At 43.2% G+C, this 22,052-nt stretch overlaps 1 gene segment (V, D, J or C); it reads left to right on the top strand.

Annotated features, from left to right (window-relative positions):
- Nucleotides 1-22,052, top strand: part of LOC149461522 (Ig mu chain C region membrane-bound form-like) — a 385,848-nt gene that overhangs the window by 327,134 nt on the left and 36,662 nt on the right.

Below are 22,052 nucleotides of genomic sequence, written 5' to 3'. Positions count from 1 at the left end.
TCAAAGGTACGCTACACACAGACGCAGAGATTAGAACTATGGCAGTGGTAAAAGCTGTTATCATCATTGGGGTTGATTTGCTAAAACTGGAGAGTGCAAAATCTGGTGCAGTTGTGCATGGTAGCCAATCAGCTTCTAACTTCAGCTTGTTTAATTAGGCTTTGACAATAAAACTTGGAAGCTGATTGGTTTCTATGCAGAGCTGCTCCAGATTCTGCAATCTCTAGGTTTAGTAAATCAACGCAATAGTGTATAATAATGATACATTTACTTTAACCCCTTTGCTCCCGTGCCTCTTGGCCCTTTAAGAGTTTCAGTAGCTGGGAGGCGGCCAGGGTTTTAGGGTCATGTGACCACCGTGATTCCCCGTCACGGCGGTCACATGATCGGAAAAGGTCCCGACTGCAAGGGGAAATCGGGACCTTTCCATGAGTCACGGAGATATGTGCTGGGAGTGCACAGGAAAATATGCGGCTGCTCGGCCTCAGGGCCCAGACACCGAGAGGCCGCACATTTGCGTGCGCTCAGCATCTAGGGGTTAAAGTGTATGTACATCTAAAACATTTTAACTTAAATTTTGGATGCATTGGGAAAGGGTTAGAACCTCTGTAAGGTTTTTCTGCCATCCATGAACAGTTACCATCACTTACTGTAATGCTAACATTTGACTGGGCAGGAAGTGAGAATTCCACAACACAGACAATAAAAAGAAGAATTTTTTTACAATCTAAAAAAGTACCTGCGTCCAAAAATTACTGTGTAGAAAAAAAATATTGTATTTGATGCCATATTGACTATCATGGTACTACCATAGACATTACAACATGTTTAAAGTGTTACTAAACCCACAACAGTAAAATCAGTCTGTATATGCAGAAAAACATGCTTGATATACTCACTGTGGAAGCTAAGGGGTTAATTCTCTGCATTGTGTAAAAAGGATGTCTGATCCTGTCTTCTCTGATCCTCCCCTTCTTCCAGTGCCCCCCTCTTATCTGATAAAACATTGTGTGGAGATACTCTGCACATGCTCAGTTTAGTGTGTTTTGCTAGAGAGGGTTTTTTTTCTCATGGGAGAGTGCATGTGATCAGCACAGGGCCAATTGGCACTATCCAGACAGAGGGCAGGGGTTCTGCATCCTCCTAGAGCAGAATGAAAACTCCTCCTACAAGCTTTAACCAGTGCTCTGCTGGACACTGATAGAAGTCACAAGACTGCTTTAACTGCTGATAAGAAAAGGTATTTAGCAGTTTATATTTAGTAAAATAATTATACTTCCATGCTCTGTGTACTGTGGGAGACCAGATATAGTGAATGCAGGGTCCTGGCTTTAGTAACACTTTACATTTACCATTTGGCAACCATGCTATAGCCGAATGACGGCTACAGCGCGGTTGTCTTGTTCTGGGAGGGCATCATATGAGGCCAATCACAGCGGCCTTTTACCACATGATCAGCTGTGTCCAATGACACAACAGATCACCGAGTAAATACAGTTGCCAGTTAACGGCTGCACTTTCCTCACACTGTCACAAAGAACAACAATTGTCAGAGAACAATTGTCAGAGAACAGATCGGCATCAATCATCAGGGCACTGATGATCAGTGCCCTGATGATCAGTGCCCAGCAGTGATGCCCACCAGTGCCACCCACCAGTGCCCAGCAGTGCCACACATTGGTGCCCAGCAGTGCCACCTATCAGTGCCCAGCAGTGCCACTCACCAGTGCCCAACAATGCCACCCACCAGTGCCCAGTGGTGCCACCCATCAGTGCACCCCATCAATGCCACCCAGAAGTGCTGCCCAGCAGTGCCACCTATCAGTGCCTTCCATCAGTGCCCAGCAGTGCCACCAGTCAGTTCCGTCAGTCAGTGCCACCCATCAGTGCTACCCATCAGTGCTGCCTATCAGTGCCCATCAGTGCCGCCTATGAGTACCCATCATTGCTGCATATCGGTGCTGCCTATCTGTGCCACCTCATCAGTGCCCATCAGTGTTGCCTATCTGTGCCACCTCATCAGTGCCCATCAGTGTTGCCTATCTGTGCCACCTCATCAGTGCCCATCAGTGCTGCTTATCAGTGCAGCCTCATCAACGCACATCAGTGAAGGAGAAAAATGACCTCTCTGCAAAATTTTATAAAGAAACAAAGAAAAACTTTTTAAAATGGTTTACTTCTTTTTCAAAATTTGACACGCGTGCGGGAGTGGGTGCACAGATCCGAAAGCACACTGTCTGCACCCTGGTGCCAGCGCCCATCTGAATAAGCACTTAGTGTAAAATTAATAATGCCTTGCAATTTTTAAATGCTTTAGAAAAAAACTTAAAATAAAGGGTTTGGCACATACAATTTCTTTACCAGAAACCTAGAGATTTGTTGAATACACAGCATAGCTGATTTCTTCCTTAGAACATATTTGGAGGAATTCAGAAAGGGTGTCATAGACAATCTTTAGAATTCCATTGGGGCGCGGCACTGAAAGTGTCCATGTTTGCTCCCAATTCATATACATGTCTGTGACAGGTACATGGATGTATCCCTGTTTGCACTGAGGAAGGAGTTTCCACATTGCACACTACTCATTCAGTGCTCTCCTAATGCTGCACTCCTTCCTGTTCTTTGTCAAGGCTAACCATGGGTTCATACCTGGGATAGAATTGACAGACATATGCATTAGCTCCTGGGGAACACAAAGCAAAGATAGGCCAGTAGCTCCAGCATTGGCCAGGCACTGTAGGGGGCCACAGCCCTCACCTGTCTCACCTGATCTGCTCAGGAGCTTCTGTAGTCCTGTAATTGCCCACAAATAGTGGCAAAAAAAGGAATTTGAACCTGGCAAAATAGAAAAAAACCTACAAATTTCGATATAATATCTGCTTTTCATTGTCAAGTGCACAGCTTCTTCATGTATAATAGTGTTTTGTGTTTGTCTGCTGTTACCTTGCCTCAAATTAGTCATTTACTTTTAGGTAATAAACTGTAACCCATTCCTCGGGCCCTTCTCCTTCTTCCTTAAAGCATTATTAAACCCAAAAGAAAACATTTATTATATTGTAGCTTACCAATTCATAGATGTACAGGCTGACTTATTTTTCTCTTTTAGTCTTTCTATCCTTTATTTTAACCTGGTGATCCTGCCAGTAAATCCGTTATTTTTCAACAGAACAAGCTGTTCAGCAGATGTAGTAGTTAGAGGGTTGAGACAAACCATTTACCACTGACAGGGGTGCTTACAATGATCAGCTTTTATTTCTTTATGTAAAACATTTATCCCAAAAAGAAAACAAATTGTTGCTGTAACTGCTTGAAACGTTAGCTGGGGTTTATCTTCAAATGTATCCAATTCTGCTAGTATATTCAATACTCCGCTCCCCCCAGAATGACAATGCTGCTGTCCAAAGATGTCTCAGTTGCTCCTCTATCCAGAGTCTAGGTACCCTGAGACAGAAAGTGTACTGTATTACTGATCAGATCACCAGATGAAAACAGAGGGAAAAAGCCTAAAAAAGAAAATGATTGCAGCAAACACAGCTAATGATTGGTAAGCTGCAATTTTGGATTTGGGTTTATTACAGCTTTAAGTTAAAAGCCTTTGCAATATTGGCACTAGTCACCCCACTCTAAAGTTTGCACATGTGCACTGCAGTTCTGTGGAAATATTGGTGCCTATACTTACGTATTTGATGCGTTCCATGGCACAGTGAATTTGTACACTACACAGCATATTTTACACTTGGTGAGAGGAGAAAGGCGGCTGGAGGACACAGCCCGGTGCTCCCGTTGTCTGCCAACACTCCGGAGGGCAGAGAGAGAAGGACAAATAGCAAGCTCCACCACCCGGCTACATACTGATTACTCTTTTACTGGTAAATGCACATTATGATGAAAGCTTACCTGTACACAGTGACATTCATTAGGAAAACTTCAGGAAAACTTAAAAATGATTGAAGTATCGACAGGCGATACAGCCCGTCTGCCCTTTGCTTTTGGCACCTTCCACTTGACCCTTGGTGTTTACTATGAAGGCCTCATGGATGCTACACTCTTCCCCATCTATCTGGTGCACTATGCTGAGCTCTTCATATTTGTCACACTTCATATTTCACTGTAAGGCAGGAGGATTAGTGATCCTTTGTAATGCTGATGTCACTAAATAGGACATATAGGAGTCTAGCTTGCCTCCTAAGCACTGAAGGTGCCAAAATGTGCTGTGGCTGCCAGCATCAAGCACAGATACTTTGAGAAGAGTTCTTCTATTCTGGAGGAATACCCTGAAAAAATTATACACATTTAGGGCTTGTTCACACTAGGTTTGGTGACCTGCAGCACTGAAAAAACACAGGTCACCACTATTGCTTTCTATGTTCCTCATTCCCACTGCAATACTAGTGTGATGAGTGGTGAAGAGCAGCAAAGATGCAACATATCTGCAATGTAGCACCCTCCTTGTGTTAGGTAAATTTAGTTTTTGGCTCTTCTATCGTCAGAGGAGCAGCGGTTGATTGTTTTTGGCTGTTCTGGATTTCGAAGCTTTGATTGTTCTCCCCTGCCTTCTAGAAACCACTAGAACATTGGAGTGGAGCAAGGAAAATGGCCAGCATTAATATTTATAGTGCAGCAGCCAATCCTTGGGGAGGTGTGCCCAGGGGGTGGCTAAGGAGTGCATAAATAACCTGAGCTTTAGAACAGCAAGATCATGTTGAGGAGATTCCACCTGTTTAGGTGGGATGTGGCTACCCCCTACCCCAAGTTGTTCTACTCATCCAAGATATTGTTCATCGAGGTCCTGGCTGACACAGGGCCTACACCTTGGAGTCAGACAACACTCCAAAGACCTAAATGGTACATCTGCTCCCCTAGCCTCATGAGTACTGGTTTGCTGCAAGATCCTGTTGACTGTATATTATTAGGATTGCTGGGCTAAGTAGTTTTTCTCCTGAGAGGTACATACTGACAACTCCCCATTTTGTACAAAGACTGTACAGAAGGATTGGGCTAAGTACTTTTTCGCCAGTACTTTTAAAGTTGTAGGCCCCATACTCTTAGCCTGCACTCATTTTCATATTATCATGGGTAATCACTTTTGCACCAGGCCTGCGAATGTTAGTCTTAGGGCTGCTTCACACCTGCATTTCTGTGCAATTCCTGTGCGACTCACAATGCAGTACGATTATATTTGCAATACGATTTATCTGAATGGGCTGAAATCGCATTAAATCACACCAAAAGTAGTGCATGCACTACTTTTCAAAAACACACTGCACCGGAATGTATAGTACTGCAGTACCATGCAATCTGGTGCAGGCAAATCCACTGTGTTTATGAACTGCATTTGGGGTGTTGTTAGGAGTATTTTGACACCTGAAACAGCTCGTACACCCACTGCATATTGAACGCGGTTTGGGAAACGCACACAGAATGCGGGTTTCCCACACTGCGTTCAAGTGTGAATAAAAGGTCCTTTCACACTGGCATTCTGTTTTTTTCATCAGTTCAGTCATTTTTCAAAGAAAAAATAGATCAGTTTACATCAGCTTTTCATCAGTTTACATCAGTTTTATCGTCAGTTTTTACATCAGTTTTTTACATGCTTTACAGAAATAATTGAGTACTGTCTGTGATACTTTTTTTTATTTGTACTAACATACTAACAATTTTCAGGACAAGCTTTCGGGGTATGTCCCCTTCTTCAAGGTCCAAGCAGTACTACTTCACAAAGTTATAGCAGAATGTTACAAGAAACAATCTCTGAGGGGAAAAAAAAAACACATACATACAAATGTACACAGCAATTGTTATAAAACTAGGATTAGACTAGAGATAAGACAGAGCAAAAGCAAAGAATTGGGGGGGGGGGGGTTGGGAGGACAGTCACAGAGGGGGCCGTAGAACTGTTGGCTAATGAGTGAGGAATCCCATGTCCAAATTAGGGCCGTTATCTTTTCTATCAAATAGAAATATCATTCTTAGTTCAAAAGTTTTCCTTTCTGGATAGTTTTGAAATTCCCTTTAAGAACTAAGATATTGAGGTCTTCCATAGTGTGGTTTGGTTGTGAGAAATGGTGTCCCACAGGCGTGCAGAAGTCATCTTCTTTATGTTCCTTGATGGACTGTCTGTGCAAATTCATCCTTGTTCTCATCTTCTGTCCTGTTTCGCCAACGTAAGGTCCTTTGCTACATTTTTTGCACTTGATAAGGTACAGATTACTGCAGCTCTATTATCCAGTGATATTGAAGATCCCTTTTGAGTGTGTGACACTTTTTGATGGATTAATTTGGTTGCACAGTTTGCAACTTTTACATGCTTTACCAGTGCAAAAACAGATGCAAAAATGGACCGTATGTCTGTTTACATCTGTTTACATCCGTTTTTCGTCCGTTTGGTTTTTTTTCTTACAGAAGAAAAATAGGGTTTTCTTCCGTCCAAAAAAACAGATGTTAACGGATGCGAAAATTAACGGATGTAAACGGGTGATCATCCATTTACATCCGCTAGTCCATACATGGGTGTCCGTTTTTCATCCATAAAAGGACAGATGATAAACAGACATACGGAACGCCTGTGTGAAAGGACCCTTAAAGTGAATCCTTCCACACCTTAATCATGTAAAGTTGTGGCTTCATTACTTGTTCCATCAGCTGTTTTAAAAGTACTCTTTCTTTCCACAATGTGTGTAAGTTGCTTTAAGAACTACCATCATTTAGTTTCAGTCATTACTAGATGCTGCACAGAGGACAAATCTAAGCTATCAAAGAATTAGAGCAGATCAGCTCTACATGTAATTCACCTGGTCCTCCTCTCTACGAGATGTTTTGTGAATGGCCAAATGGAGAGGTAAGGAAGGGTGAATGACAGGATTTCTTCACTGTTGCAGCCTCAGCTCTTCATCAAGTTACGATTTTTACAGTAACCAGCAATCATCTGCAGTATAGTCATTATAGATAACATATTTATTTGGGGTGTTTAAAAAAAATCTGTTCCTGGAGTTCAGATTACCTCTGCCTGCAGAACCCATAGAGGTTGTTGGGGAAACTCTAACACCTAGACTCAAGCCATAGTAGAAAGATACAAGAAGAAAGTGCACATAACAGGGTGGGCTGATAGGCAGGAGAAAGGTAAGAATGGATGAAGAGTGGTTTAAGGATATGATGTAGGGAGCAGGGAGGATGCGGTCATAGCTTTAGGCTTGGTTCACACCTATGATTTTTGCATTTGATCCATTTTTTAATGCTTTTTTTGCATTGCGCTTGTTTTTTCACGCACGTTTTTACCAAGTTTTTGCTGCATTTTTACCACGTTTTGTGTTTTCTTTTCTTCTTTTTTTTTTTACGTTAAAGTAGAAATGTTTTTGATGTTGGGCAGATAAAAAATGCAAAATGCGGCAAAAATACACTACATTTGTTTTAGCAGCTTCTCCATTGAACTCTATTGTAACAAAAAAAGCTGCTTTTTGTGTTTAAAAAAGTCCCTGACCCTTTCCAAAAATGCAGCAGCTCAAAAAAGCATAGATGTGAACATGTCCCATAGGAAACCATGTTAAATGGACTGTAGTGCGTTTCTGTAAAAAGCATTAAGAAATCCATTGGTGTGAAGCAGAGGTAAGGAAACCACAAGGAGGTACAGACAGTGTGGTGAGCAAATTGACCCATGATGGAAAGTGCATACGTTCGGGGAACTGAGGTATAAGAAAAGGATAGCGGATTTGTGGGGCATATTGTACTTTTGTCACAGCATCGGCGGGACCTTGATGGTTCTAAAAAAGCAAGATCATTGGTAAAGTCTGGACAAGTGGTTTCACCTCATACAAATATGTATGATTATGTGGTGTTCATGAAGGAAGTACTTACTAAGGTTTATTCCAGGTGAATAATGGTGTAAAATGTACTGGTGTGTACTCACCAAGCTGGTTGTAGATGACTGGTGGCTGGTATGGGTTTATAACGGAACATGTTATTGGGCGGCACTGTCAAGGATATGGCTTTAACCATTTGCCTACTGGACACTTTCACCCCCATCCTACCCAGACCAATTTTTAGCTTTCATTGATAGGTGGCACTGATGGGTACTGATAGTATGCACTGATGAGGAGGCACTGATAGGTGGCACTGATGGGCATTGACAGGTATCACTGATGGGCACTGATAGGCGGCACTGACGGGCGCTGAATGGTACTGATAGGTGGCCCTGATTGGCACTGATAGGCAGCAATGATGGGCACTGATAGGCAGCAATGAGCGGCACTGGTAGGTGCCACTGATAGGTGGCACTGATGGGTACTAATAGACTGCACAGAAGAGTAGGCACTAATAGACAGCTTTGATAGGCACTGACAGGTGGCAGTGATGGGCACTGACAGGTGGCAGTGATGGGGGCTGCACTGATAATCAGGGCATTGACGATCAGTGCCCTGATTATTAGTGTTATCAGTGTAGATGTCCCCTCTGAGTAATGCCACTTGCCGGCTCTCCTCTCCTCACGCGTTGTCAGCGTGAGAAGAGGACTGTTGATAACCAGCATTTCCTGTTTACATGTGATCAGCTGATCACATGGTAGAGCCTACATCATTGACTCTTTACTGTGATCGATGATCCGCTGTGTCCGAGGGGCACAGCACATCACCGATTGCCACACTGCGCTCCCCCATGGGGCGTCCTGCCAGAACAAGAGAGCTCCCGCCCAGCTATCATTTCCCTATACGTCGGGCAGGAGGTGGTTAATGGTTCTATCAGAATTCTTGTATGTTTTTGGAGAACTGGTATCTATATCATATTATTGTTATCTTGTAATTTAAAAAAGCTGTGGCCATATTACTCCAACAATAATCCAATAATTTATGTCATATGAAATTATTTATGAGTTTTAACTACTTGCCCGCCGCCCTATAGCAGAAGTACTACTACAGGACGACAGGGCTATGCAAAATTATTTATATATGTGTGATTTGCATTTCCGGGTAGGTGGCGCACACGCCACTATTGGCAGCTAGGGATGTCAATCATCGGGTGCCGGCTGTTGATTTCCATCCTCGGTCGATCATCAGGGAAAGTTGACAGGGGAGGGACCTGTGTGTAAACAACACAGGTCTCTCTCCTGTTAGCATGGACATTCTGCTTAGTATTTCTCTGCACAGCAGGGAGATACAAAGCAGCATGTCTCCATAGTAAAACACAGCACACAGTAAAATGCACACAACACACAGTTAACCCTTTGATCGCTCCAAATGTTAACCCCTTCCTACCCAGTGTCATTAGCACAGTATCAGTGCTTTTTATTAGCACTGTTCACTGTATTAGTATCACTGGGGATGTCAGTGGCAGTTAGTTAGCTCCCACCCAGAGTCAGAATGCCCGCCACAGTCCTGCAGTCTCGCTATAAGTCGCTGATCACCGCCATTACTAGTATAAAAAAAAATTAAATTAAAATTCCAGTATATATACCGCCATTTGTAGATGCTATAACTTTCACATAAACCAATTAATATACACGTATTGGGATTTTTTTTTAGCAAAGAGATGTAGCAGAATTTTGGCCAAAATGTATGAAGAAATTTCGATTTTTTTTTTTATTGGATATGTTTTATAATTAAAAGTCAAAAATATTGGGTTTTTTTCCATAATTGTTGGTCTTTTTTTTGTTTATAGCGCAAAAAATAAAAAATGCAAATACCACTAAAAGAAAGCTCTATTTGTAGGGGAAAAGGACATAAATTTCATGTATGTATAGCGTTGCATGACCATGCAATTGTCAGTTCAAGTAATGCAGTGCCATATCGCAAAAAATGGCCTGGTCAGGAAATCTTCTGAAGGGCAAGGGGTTAATGTGTTTGATTTTGATGTTCATAATAACTCTGCCCTCTCAGCCCTACCTGAGACATGTATGGCATGGGAATTTACAACAGCAAATCAGAGCTATATAGGTGAGTCGTACTATTCCATTTCTATCAGCAGAACTGAGCTATGCCCCTCCACAGCTCCTAAACTCCTGAAGGAGAGTATCTCTTCTAGTCCCATTTCCTTCCAGTGCTCAGCATACACCAATGACTGGAGACCTTGATGAAAGAAAGAAAGTTCCTGTCTTCAGAAAGCCTTTCCATGTTGCCAACATACCAGAAAATTAATAATGAATTTCTCCCACTTTAGTGTACTTCATCTGGGAGAACAGCAGTGAAGATGACGAGGATAGCCTATGGTACACAGCTGCTACATTCATCACCCTCTTTATCCTGAACTTCTTTTACAGTGCAGCTATTACAGTTGTAAATGTAAGTGACTGTACATCTTTACATTGGCATGTGCGGCTTCTCCGTTGCTATCTCCCTTACAGGGAGTAATGGGGGGAACCTACTGCTGCCCGACGGGGAAGATGGGAACTCAGAGGTGGTGAAACTCGCACAGCCCTTTCTTTTCTATGAGGTCAAGTTCAAGGAGCTCTATGTGAGAGCAGCACTGAGAGAGACAGAGCACTGACACCAGCACAGATATAGAGGACACTGACACCAGCACTAAGAAAGTGTGCACTGACACCAGCACTAAGCGAGAGAGAGGTCACTGAGAGCACTGATACCAGCATCAAGATAGAGAACACTGACACCAGAACTGAGATAGAGAACACTAACACCAGCACTGAGATAGAGGCCACTGACTCCAGCACCAAGACTACACTGAGAAAGAGTGCCCCAACACCATCACTGAGATACTGTGCACTGACACAAGCACCGAGATAGAGGACACCGACTTTAGCACCAAGACAGAGTGCACTGAGAAAGAATTCCCTGACACCACCACTGAGATAGAGTGTACTGACACCAGCAGTGAGATAGAACACACTGAAACAGAGGACACTGACACCAGTGCTGAGAGTATACTGACATTAGGGCTGAGATAGAGGACACTGACACTGGCGCTTAGAGCCCACTGACACCAGCGCTGAGATAGAGGACACTGACTCCAGCACCAAGACAGAATGCTCTGAGAAAGAGTGTCCCAACACCAACACTGAGATAGACTGCACTGACACCAGTACTGAGATAGAAGACACTCAATTAGAGGACACTGACACTAGCACTGAGAGCCCACTGACCCCAGCGCTGAGGACAATGACTCCAGCACCAAGACAGAGAGCACTGAGAAAGAGTGCCCGATACCAGCACTGAGATAGACTGCACTCATACAATCCATGAGACAGAGGACACTGGCTCCAGCACCAAGAGAGAGAGCAGTGAGAAAGAGTGCCCGACACCAGCACTGAGATAGAGATAGGACACTGAGATCGAGAACACTGACACCAGCACTGAGATAGAGGACACTGACACCAGCACTTTAAGGCTCTTAATAAATGCAATTTATACAGTTCATTTTTATTGCTTGAATTCATTTTCCTGTTATGGGAGTGAGTGGGGCCTCATGTCTAAGTTTGCCTAAGGCCTCACAAAGCCTAGAGCTGCCTCTGTTTCTATTTAATGAACCTTGTGGGTACTTTGCCTGGATTAGAAGGAATACAACGACTCTCAGCAGCAAGAGACACTTGGTAACCAATAGAATTCCATCAGGCCTCATACACACTGGACATTTAGCCCTATGGATGGGACTTTGGCTTTTAGGTATGTGCGGAAGGCAGAGCACACCATCCAGCTGGCAGCCTGTAAATCTCTTTGAAAGAGACAAAGCTGCTGCGGCTGGTGATGGACGGTGTATCAAGTGGCATTAACGTTTAAGGCAGTATGTATCCAGTTAAAAATTCTCAAAAGCAGCCTGCCTTCCCAGTATTCGCCCCTGGGTGCATACGGCTCTAAACATTAGCCCCATCCAGCCGCAGTAGCTTTCAGTCTTTCATAGGGTTTTACAGGATGCTGGCAGAGGGTGTATGAAGGTAAAAAAACCTTGAGCCCTTACAACCACTTTAGATCCTCTGGAACTCTTCACACCAGTGCACTGCATGTGCAGTGTGTTTTTAAAGGATAAGTTCATCTTTGAAAAAAAAAATAAATTAACATTTTTTTGCAGGTAAATGTTTTCCTTAGGGACCTGTAAAGCATTACACCTATGATCAGTTGATCGTGGGTGTAATACCACAGTCCTGCAGACTGTCTATGTAGCTGTCTGCTCTTACCTCCAATACGGGCAGGCAGTAACACTCTGACAGGAAGCTCAATGAGCTACCTAGAGCGCTCAACATCTCCATGCCCTGGTAGTTCATTGAGTAACTACAAGCCAATGGCTGCAAAGGCTGTAATACTTGTAGTTTCATATTAACAGAACACTGTGAATGAATGTTGCATTGCAGCCGGGCAGGCGGAGCTTCAAACAGCCGCGGTTTTTTTAGATTGTGACAGCCAGTGGAGGGAGAAGATCCTCCACTTGGGAAAGGGGGGTGTGGAGGTTGGTGCATCTGTAACATATTACACCCTGAATATGGGTTTAACATGTTACAAAAGGTGAACTTATCCTTTAAAAGTCCTGCATGCTGCATCTTTGGTACGCTTTTCAAAAGCACATCAAAAACTCATCTCCCATTGAATTCTATAGAAAACTTGTGGGGCAGCACAATGGCTTAGTGGTTAGCACTTCCACCTGGCAGTGCTAGGATCATAGGTTCAAATCCCAGCCACAGCACCACCTGCCTAGAGTTTGCATGTTCTCCCTGTGCTTGCGTGGGTTTCCTCCAGGTACTCCAGTTTCCCTCTGCAGTCCAAAGACATGCTGGTTAATCAGATCCTGTCTAAATTGTCCATAGTATGTGCATGTATGAAAGTGAGATAGGGACCTTAGATTGTATGCCCCTTGAGGGTTAGGGACTGATGTGAATGTGCAATATATAGGTAAATTGATGGTGCTATATAAGTACCTGAAATAAAAAAGCACCTGTGTCCAAATTTCACAGGAGCATGATTGGAGTCAGAAGTCCCGAGGCACCCTTTAAAATTATGGACTGTCCATAATTTTAAAAGGGTACCGCATTCTAAAATGTGAAAAACTATTCTGATAGTTTTATATAACACAGCAACATCCACACATGTAGGACACCCAACATTAGAGGTGATTTATTCTTCCAAAGCAAATACACTTTTGCACATTGGTACTGACTAGTATTCCAATGTTTCTCTTCTCCCTCAGTTTTCCTCCATCACTGAGCTAATGTATCACCAGCACTGATGGAGAGGGGCAGGGGAGGGTCAATCTAGGATGCTGTGAAGAAGCTGACATCCTCCTTATCAACTGATGATGTCATTGGTTTTCAGGATGCTGGCAGCTACAAGGTCATAATGGTGCGCAATGAAAATCTATGGCTTTGTGTAACTAAAAGGCAGTCTTGTTCCACCCGCTGGCTTTTATACAAGTTTAGGGCAATTTTTAGACATTTTGCCAAAGCACCCCTGAAGAAACCTCAAGGCACCCTAGGGTGCCTGGGCACCCTGATTGAGAAAGGCTGGTATAGAAAATGCATTTTTACTGCATTTTTCCAATAGAGCAGTGTGAAAGCAGCCTTAGAGGAGGAAATGATAGTTAACTGGAGAGATACACCGATTGATGGCTACTAAAAACAGTTGAATTAAAAAACCGGGCTAGTGGAAGGGAAAATAAGGGACCTTTGCTTTAAATACTGGGAGGTGGGTTGTATTAGGTTTTTACAAGCTCATACTCATCAGGGTACAATCTACTGTTCTTTTTTTTCTCCATAGGTGAAAAGAACTTATCATACATGATGCACACTTTGTCACTGTACTGGACTCTGCTAGTCAGTGAAGATACCGGCCTATCAAAATCTCAAGTCAAGAATACTCCAGCCAAGAAAATTTGCCTCATACATACCTTTTGTATTGTTCTTGGCATCTTATAGTGTATTCACAGGAGTTTAGTCACAATCAATATGGAAAATACAGTACTTTATATGATTGACTAGAACTCAGCAATTATTTTGCAGAATGACAAAGATGTGCAATGATTCATAAACTGTAAAAATACTGACTAGTATTTTTTAATATCCCATTCTGTTTAAATAAAAATGAGTAAATTTGATAAATATGAAGCCTATAAATTTATTCCTACTTTCTCTTATTAGGAAATGCAGTGATACAGTCCTGTTTTCTTTGCTGTATCTGTTAACAGCTGGGTTAATGTGTCCAAATAAGCGTGAGGCAGTGACATTTCCTCACAGGAACAAAGTGCTGAGCTTTAGGCCTCATGCGCACTGGGCATGCTGGGCCTCTTAACCTTTCTAAGAGGCTAATAGCTGCTGTAGGGACTGGAAGGGACTGGACAGTGCACCAATTGGCTCTAGAAATTAGTGCAGTATGCGCCCAGGAACGAATGTCCAGAACTCAAAATGTCTGCATTCCAGGCAATCATCTCTGGGTGCACACTACCCAAAATTTTGTTGCACTTGCCTCCAGCCATGTCCAGCCTCAACAGCTGTCAGCCTCTCATACAGTTCAACAGGCTGCCAGCAGCAGGACACCTGTGCTTTCCACCCGCACCTACTGTATCTATCCCCACATTATCATAGCTGCTACTAAATTTAGGCATATATTTGCAAAGTGTCCAGTTGTTTGCAGCATATCACTTGTACAGTAAGTTAGATTGCACCAAAGCACCACATATCTATCCCCACATTATCATAGCTGTCATTAAATGTAGACAATCCAATGTATTAAACAATGTCAGTCAGACAGAGAGGGGCAGAGGTTCTGTACGTGGAAGGATCAGGGAGCAAGTAGGTTCTACAGGACACAGAACATGCAGTAGGTAGCTGAGTAGATGACAAGCCTTCCTCTTCCTCCTTCACCTAGGCACAGAGCAGCCAGTTATTGCAACTGCTCTTAATGCACCCTCCTCTTCCTCCTCCTCTTCTGCTAATTCTACCATAGCCCCACAATCACCACAATTATTTAAGCACACAAGCAATGATTCTGGTCATTATAGTCAGTCAGCAGGAGGACTACTATTGGGTGGCCACTCTATTAGGTTCCTGATACAAGTGTAATTTGCAAAATGTCAGATCTACTGCCATCATTCAGAGGGAGCCCAAAATGCGGCACTTTGTGGAAGTGCTATATACAGTAAAAACCAATGTTCCAATGTTAAACCACAGTGGCCAGGCCTGGTTTCAGATAGCACTTACAGGCATCTGCTGAACTACATGCCTGCTGAATACATTGAGACCACAACTGACGCAAACACCCTCAGAAAGGAGGACTCCATGGACTATTGAATGTCTTCAATAGACTGTAAAACCCCTGCTGCTGATGCTACACATTAAACTTTTAGTTGTCATCTGGCTCCAATCAAAAGAAACATTGCCACCATTATCAGCTCCTTACACCTTTCCTGGCCTTTTCTGGGGCTCTGGCACTGTAAAGGTGCCACACAATGTTTCCACAGCTGGACCTCAGCTTCCAAGCTTGCCACAGGGTAAATCATTTATAATGCTTCAAAGTTTGAGGTCTTTACTTGTGCTCTGGCACTGTAAAGATGCTAAACAATGTTTCTGTAGCAGAACCTCAGCTGTGAAATGTCTAATGTTTGCTACAAGCTTAGTCTTGCAATGCACTTCAGTCTGTGACCTACTGTATTTAGGTGCTCCAGCACTATGAGGGTAACACACAATATTTCTGACTTTGTACACATTTCTTTAGGAATGTGTATGTCTACTTTGCTTCTAAATATTTTAATGTGTTTAAGGTCAGGCTTCTTACTATTCCATACTTTTCCATTTAAGCAGTTTTGGGGATAGTTGCAGGGCCTCTGCTTCCACTTGGAAAACTAGGCGGCCGCCTAGGGCACACTGCCACCTAGGGGTGCCAGGGTGCAGCACAGGCCGGCATTCTCTCTGTGACACCACCACATCATGTATGATCCTCCAGCTGAGAGGAGGGGCTGCAGATTGGAGGAAGAAAGGACAGAGGAAGATGCTGGATGTCTGGGGCCAGTGAAGCAGCTGAGCTGCTGCTCCTTCCAGTGTTCCTTACTGCAAGCCGGTTGGCAGCTGCTGATCACTATGGAGTTCCAGCCCTTCTCTTCCCATTCATCAGCGGAGGCAGAGCTGCGCCTGTGGAGGAAGGTAATGTCTGACTCTGATGTCTCATGTTTGCGTGAGAGTGACCCGGCCAGCCATCCATCACATGTGCAATGTGTCAGTGAGTGATGACATCATCACAATCCCACAATCCCACAGCCTGCTCTTCTAGTGCCTTATAATCTTTCAGTGTTGGTGGTGTGTTGTGTCAGATCTGTCACTGTGTGGGATCGCTCAGTTCAGGTATTGTCTGTGTGTGTGGGGGGGCTGGGCTGTCTGCTGTCACAATGTTTTATCTCCCCCCATTGTCTGGGGAATTCTAGCCTGGGATCTGTCAGAGTGTGGATCCATCATCCTCCACTCACTGCAACTGTCACCGCCACTGCCAGCCACAGATACAGTCCAACCGTGACACTGATTTTGCTTTAATATTGGTGCTGGTGGCATCTTATGGCACTTATTTTTGCAAATTAGAAAAAATGAAAAAATTTAGCAGTTTCATGTTTTGTTGATTTGTTTTCCTTTTTTTTTGGGGGGGGGGGGTTCAAGTTGCTGTTCTTGCCTAGGGAACAAAATAGTCTAGCACCAGCCCTGTATAGTTGGTACTTCAGGCCTGAGGGCAGCCATTGTTAAGCTAGCCCTCTACCTAGTAGGAATACACCAGGATGTGGACTGCTAGGATTGTGAGAGGTATAGTTTACTACAGACCAGGGGCGGACTGACCATTTGGAAACTCGGGCACTGCCTGAGGGCCCAGGGTCAGTAGGGGGCCCCATGAGATGCCCCTGGTACCTTTTTCATAGGATTTTTTGAATTTGGGCAAGGACACAGGTTCCCCATGATCCCCTATCCGCCCCTGCTACAGACTGAACTGCCTGGATGGGCTGAAAGGAGAAAACAGCATATCCCATAAAGCACTGGGGGAAAGGAGGGGAAAGGTGGTTCCCTGCTGTTTTTCCCAGGCTGAAGAGAAGTGTAGAGGCTATTCTAGAGGGACTGATTGCACACCAGACTGCGAACAGATGGCTCACCACTGCACCAGAGAGATTGAGAGACACAGCGTCAGACATTCCAGGACATCATAGAGTACCATGGAGGTTTGTTGTCTAACTGAGGGGAATGATGCTGACCAGCAGAGGGAGATCATTTGATGACACAGGAGTTGTTGAGAGGCTGTCGACCAAATCCAAGCTAGATATTGGCATAAGGAGGTATAGTGTTGTTTACAAGAGACACAGACAAGAGTCAGTACCATTATCCTGAGCACTCCACGGTAAGATTTGGGCCCCAATGATCTGGCCAGCAGAAGAAAGAAAGTAGTACATGATTTGACCCCTGAACAGTTATAGTGGTTTAACTCCCCCCTGGTTAAGATTGCCCTAGAATAGGAATTAGAAGGGGTTATACATTACACCAATTGTTGTTTCTGCAGTATATTTCTCTCACTGTTTATCCACTTGCACTAAGTTTTTCATATTGTTTGTCCATTTGCATTATATTTCTTTTACTGTCTGCTCAGTTACAGTATAATTCTTGTTATTGCTTCACCATTTGCTGTGTTGTTACGGGTGGGTTACACCTTCAACTGTATATACAGTAGATTGTAAGCTCTAAGAAGCAGGGCCCTCTGATTCCTACTGTATAAAATTGTATTGTAATTGTACTGTTTATATTGTTAAGCGCTGTGATAAACCGCTGGCACTATATAAATCTTGTATAATAATAATATAATATATAATGTATATATCTACAATAAATATATTATTTTCACCCACGAGCTTGCCTTTAACATATCATCTGCAGTGAACTGAATTAGATTTGAATGGATGGATTGTTCAGGTGTGCCCTCCTATTCCATAGTTTTGGTACAGAGATTGTACAAACAGATTGCGTAGTATATGGCCAAGGTAAGGCCTGGTCTAGGATCTTTATCCAAGTACATAGGAGGGAGTGCACAGAGACACTCAGTTATCAGACTCTGTTCACATCTCCGCTTCAAGGAAACTCACATTCCCACATGCATTTGGCTTTTGGTCAATTTTGCTCGTCACGTGTATGGCAGCCCATTCTCTTGAATGGGCTACCCAATGCCTGACAATTGCCCCAAAGAAGCTCCAGAACTTTTTTTTTAGGGTAGTGTGTGTTTATGAAGCTTTTTGGTGCTTTTGCAGCGCATTTGCCGCTCAGCAGACACATGCCTGATACCCATGCTTGCGGAGTCATTAACAAACGCTTGCTTTGCCGTGTGTTTCAGAAACGTGCTGCAAATGCACATTGTGCTTGCGTTGTCATTAACCACTTCAAGTCCAGACACTTTTACCCCCTTCCTGTCCAGGCCAATTTTCATCTTTCAGCGCTATCACACTTTGAATGACAATTGCGCGGACATGCAACACTGTACCCATATGAATACTTTAGCATTTTTTTGAGACAGATAAAGCTTTATTTTTGTGGTATTTATTCACCGCTGGGATTTTAATTTTTTTTGCTATATAACTGAAAATGTCTAAAAATTTTGAAAAAAAATGTTTTTCTTCTAAAATTTTGCAAATAAATATTTCATCATAAATCTTGGCCAAAATGTATTCAGTTATCTTTTTAGTAAAAAAAAAAATAATAACCCAAATTAGTTTATAACCATGGTGACACTGTACTACTTGTGGGGGGTGATTGTCAGATGTTACTATGGTATACTGAAGAATAATTACAAGCATATCATAAGCGTCAAAGGCTTTTATTGACAATTACATTAAGTTTATGTAAAGAGTCAATATTTGCAGTTTTGACCTCTACAATTTGCCCTGACATGCTGTTAATCAACTTCTGGGCCACATCCTGACTGATGGCAGCCCATTCTTGCATAATCAATGCTTGGCGTTTGTCAGAATTTGTGTGTGTGGGGGGGGGGGTTGTTCACCCGTCTCTTAAGGATTGACCACAAGTTCTCAATGGAATTAAGGCTTGGGGAGTTTCCTGCCATGGACCCAAAATTTTTGGTGTTTTGTTCCCCAAGCCACTTAGTTTTCACTTTTGCCTTATGGCAAGGTGCTCCATCATGCTGGAAAAGGCATTGTTAGTCACCAAACTGTTCTTAGATGGTTGGGAGAAGGTGCTGAGGATGTTTTTGTACCATTCTATATTCACGGCTGTGTGCTTAATTGTGGTGAGCCCACTCCCTTGGCTGAGAAGCAACCCCACACATGTATGGTCTCAGGATGCTTTACTGTCGGCATGACATAGGACTGATCTTAGCACTCACCTTTTCTTCTCTGGACAAATTTTTTTGCAGATGCCCCAAACAATCAGAAACAGGATTCAGCAGAGAAAATGACTTTAACTCATTCCTCAGCAGTCCAATCCCTGTACCTTTTGCAGAATATCAGTCTGTCCCTGATGTTTATTCTGAAGAGAAGTGCCTTCTTTGCTGCCCTTCTTTACACCAGGCTATCCTCCAAAAGTCTTCACCTTAATGTTCATGCAAATGCACTCACACCTGCCTGCTGCCATTCCTGAGCAAGCTCTGCACTGCTGGTGCCCCAATCCCACAGCTGAATCAACTTTAGGAGAAGGTCCTGGCACTTGCTAGACTTTCTTGGCACCAACAATTAAACCTCTTTCCTTGAAGGTCATGATGATCTGATAAACGGGTGATTTAGGTGCAATCCTAGTAGAAATGTCAAAAATCAGGGAAAAGGGAATTGGGAAATGCTGGGGAATCCACGTACAATGTATAAAAGTGGAGGTGCCACCAGAGTGTCTGGAAGGGTGCTAGCTAATCAATATGCAAAAAACAAAAGGAGAAGCAGAAAAAAGGAGAAGAAAAACCTCAAAAGAATTTTATTATGCACCATAAACAGTAATAGACCATCGGAGACATGATAATCCTGCATGACAGAGGACTCTACCCACGAGATATCAAGAGGGAACCCTCAGGGATGGACCAAGGATGGAGTTGGTCCACTGGGACTAACCTGACCCAACCCTCCAACACCCAACCCCTGACCCAAACCACCCCACCAACCCTAACCAACCCCCCAATACCCTCACAAAGACCCACAAGGAACCCCTCCCCTAGATGGAGGACCCTCACATCCCACCACCGACCTCATAAAGGAGAGAGAGCTGAGGGAGATAATACCAGCCAATGACACCCCCAACCCCCCAACACCCACTAAATGGAGAGTAAGCCTACTGCACACTCCGGGGGCTCTAGGAAGTGCCAACCATACAGATATATTACACAGCTAAACAACAAACATCAATGCATAAACATATAGCATTAGTGTATATAGCAATATGCAAAGGCCAGTGTGGCCATGGCCGTTGGCCAAAGAGGATCACAAGGTATAAAGTCACTGTACAGGGCAGAAGCCTCAAATTCCATGTGGTATAAATAACCTCTTGTGTGACCAGAGCCAAATGGATGGTGGCAGTAATGAAGGTAAGGCAATGGAAGGTATTGCATGCAAAGGTTGTGAGAAAATGGATGACACTGGTGCAGCCTGCTGAAATCAATCAGCTAATAGCCAGAGAAGGTATGACTGCCAATGAGTGAGGATGGTCAGCTGGTAACTGGGAGTTCAGTACTATAGTATACAGTAGCCAGCCTATGTGGTAGAGGATATCATAGGAGTAAATCAGCAACATGAACGTGTATGACCAGTCCAGCCTGTGATCTGCACAGCTGATTTGACTACGGTAGCATCACAAATCGCTAGTACTCACAGTCCGATGGGACCCCTGGGTCCTGTGATGATAAAGGCTGAAATAAAAGTGGAACCTCCAAGTCGAGCAAAAAATCTGCCTGCACTCCCGTGGATGGCAGCCAGTGCTCAAGTTCAAGCCTAGCAAAAGGCTCAAGGATGGATGTATGGCTGTGAAAGTTCCAGGTATGCACCTTCAGGTATGCAATCCTAGTAGCAACAATATCCTTGCCTAGGAATCGCTTTTTGTGAAAAGCTATGATGACTGTATGTGTTTCCTTGCAGATAAATTAATATTTGTGTCATTCTCAAAACTTTTGGCCAGGGCTGTACGTTAAAAACTCTACATGGCAGCATCACCAAATATTATTTTAATGAAAGCTTCAGATTTTATATTTCAATTTTTTTATTGAAAGATAGGCATACAGTGGCATAAAGAGAGATGGTAACAAATTCCACCTACATGGTGAAACGAAACGTGTGACCACAAACATAGAACAAATGAGCACATACAAAAAAAATCTTAGCAGTCAATGGCAATGTACACGAGAGCGCCACCTCCACCCAGTAACATACATTTCAGCAAGCAATAAACATAGGCTTAACTGTAGAAATAAATTAAATTAAACGGAACAAAAACAAAGGAGAGAGAAGAAGAGAAAAGAAAAAAAAGGGGGGGGAAGGGAAACTCCAAAGGGGGAAAGGAGAAAGAAGGGGGGGGTCAGCTGTAGAACTCTCAGGATACAGAAATATAACTGATCCAAGGCTCCCACGTCACCTCAAATCTCAACACATCATTATTGACAATACTTGTAAGTTTATCATTTACCTTTATCCAATTAAGTTTTTGTTTAACCCCGTCTAGTGGGATCAGTGATTTTTTCCACCTTCTAGCTATGGTAATGCGAGCCGCCAGTAAGAGGTATAAAATTAATTTAGTCGATTTTTTGGGAACGTCAGCGGGTAGTAAATGAAATAAGGCTACTTCCGGTGATCTATGAATATTAATTCATGTTACTGAATAGATAAAATTAAACATGCGGATCCAGAACCTACTCACTATCGGACATTTCCACCAACATGGAACATAGTACCCTCTTGACCACAACGCCGGAAACAACTAGACGATACTGAGGGGTACATTTTAGCAAGGCGCGTGGGAAACAGATACCAGCGAAGTAGCGTTTTATAATTAGATTCGATAAGATCAGTATTAATCAAGATTTTTGATAAAGTATGGGCCGCATTCCGCCAAGTATCCAGGTCTAATGAGCTATTCAAATCCCCCTCCCATTGGGTCATGTAGGATAATTTAGCGAGGGGGTCAACAATGG

The sequence above is a fragment of the Staurois parvus genome, unplaced genomic scaffold (genome assembly GCF_062004578.1).
Source record: "Staurois parvus isolate SC_StPar_1 unplaced genomic scaffold, SC_StPar_1.0 ptg000199l, whole genome shotgun sequence".
Taxonomy (NCBI): Eukaryota; Metazoa; Chordata; class Amphibia; order Anura; family Ranidae; genus Staurois; species Staurois parvus.
This window is presented reverse-complemented; position numbering and strand designations above follow the sequence as displayed.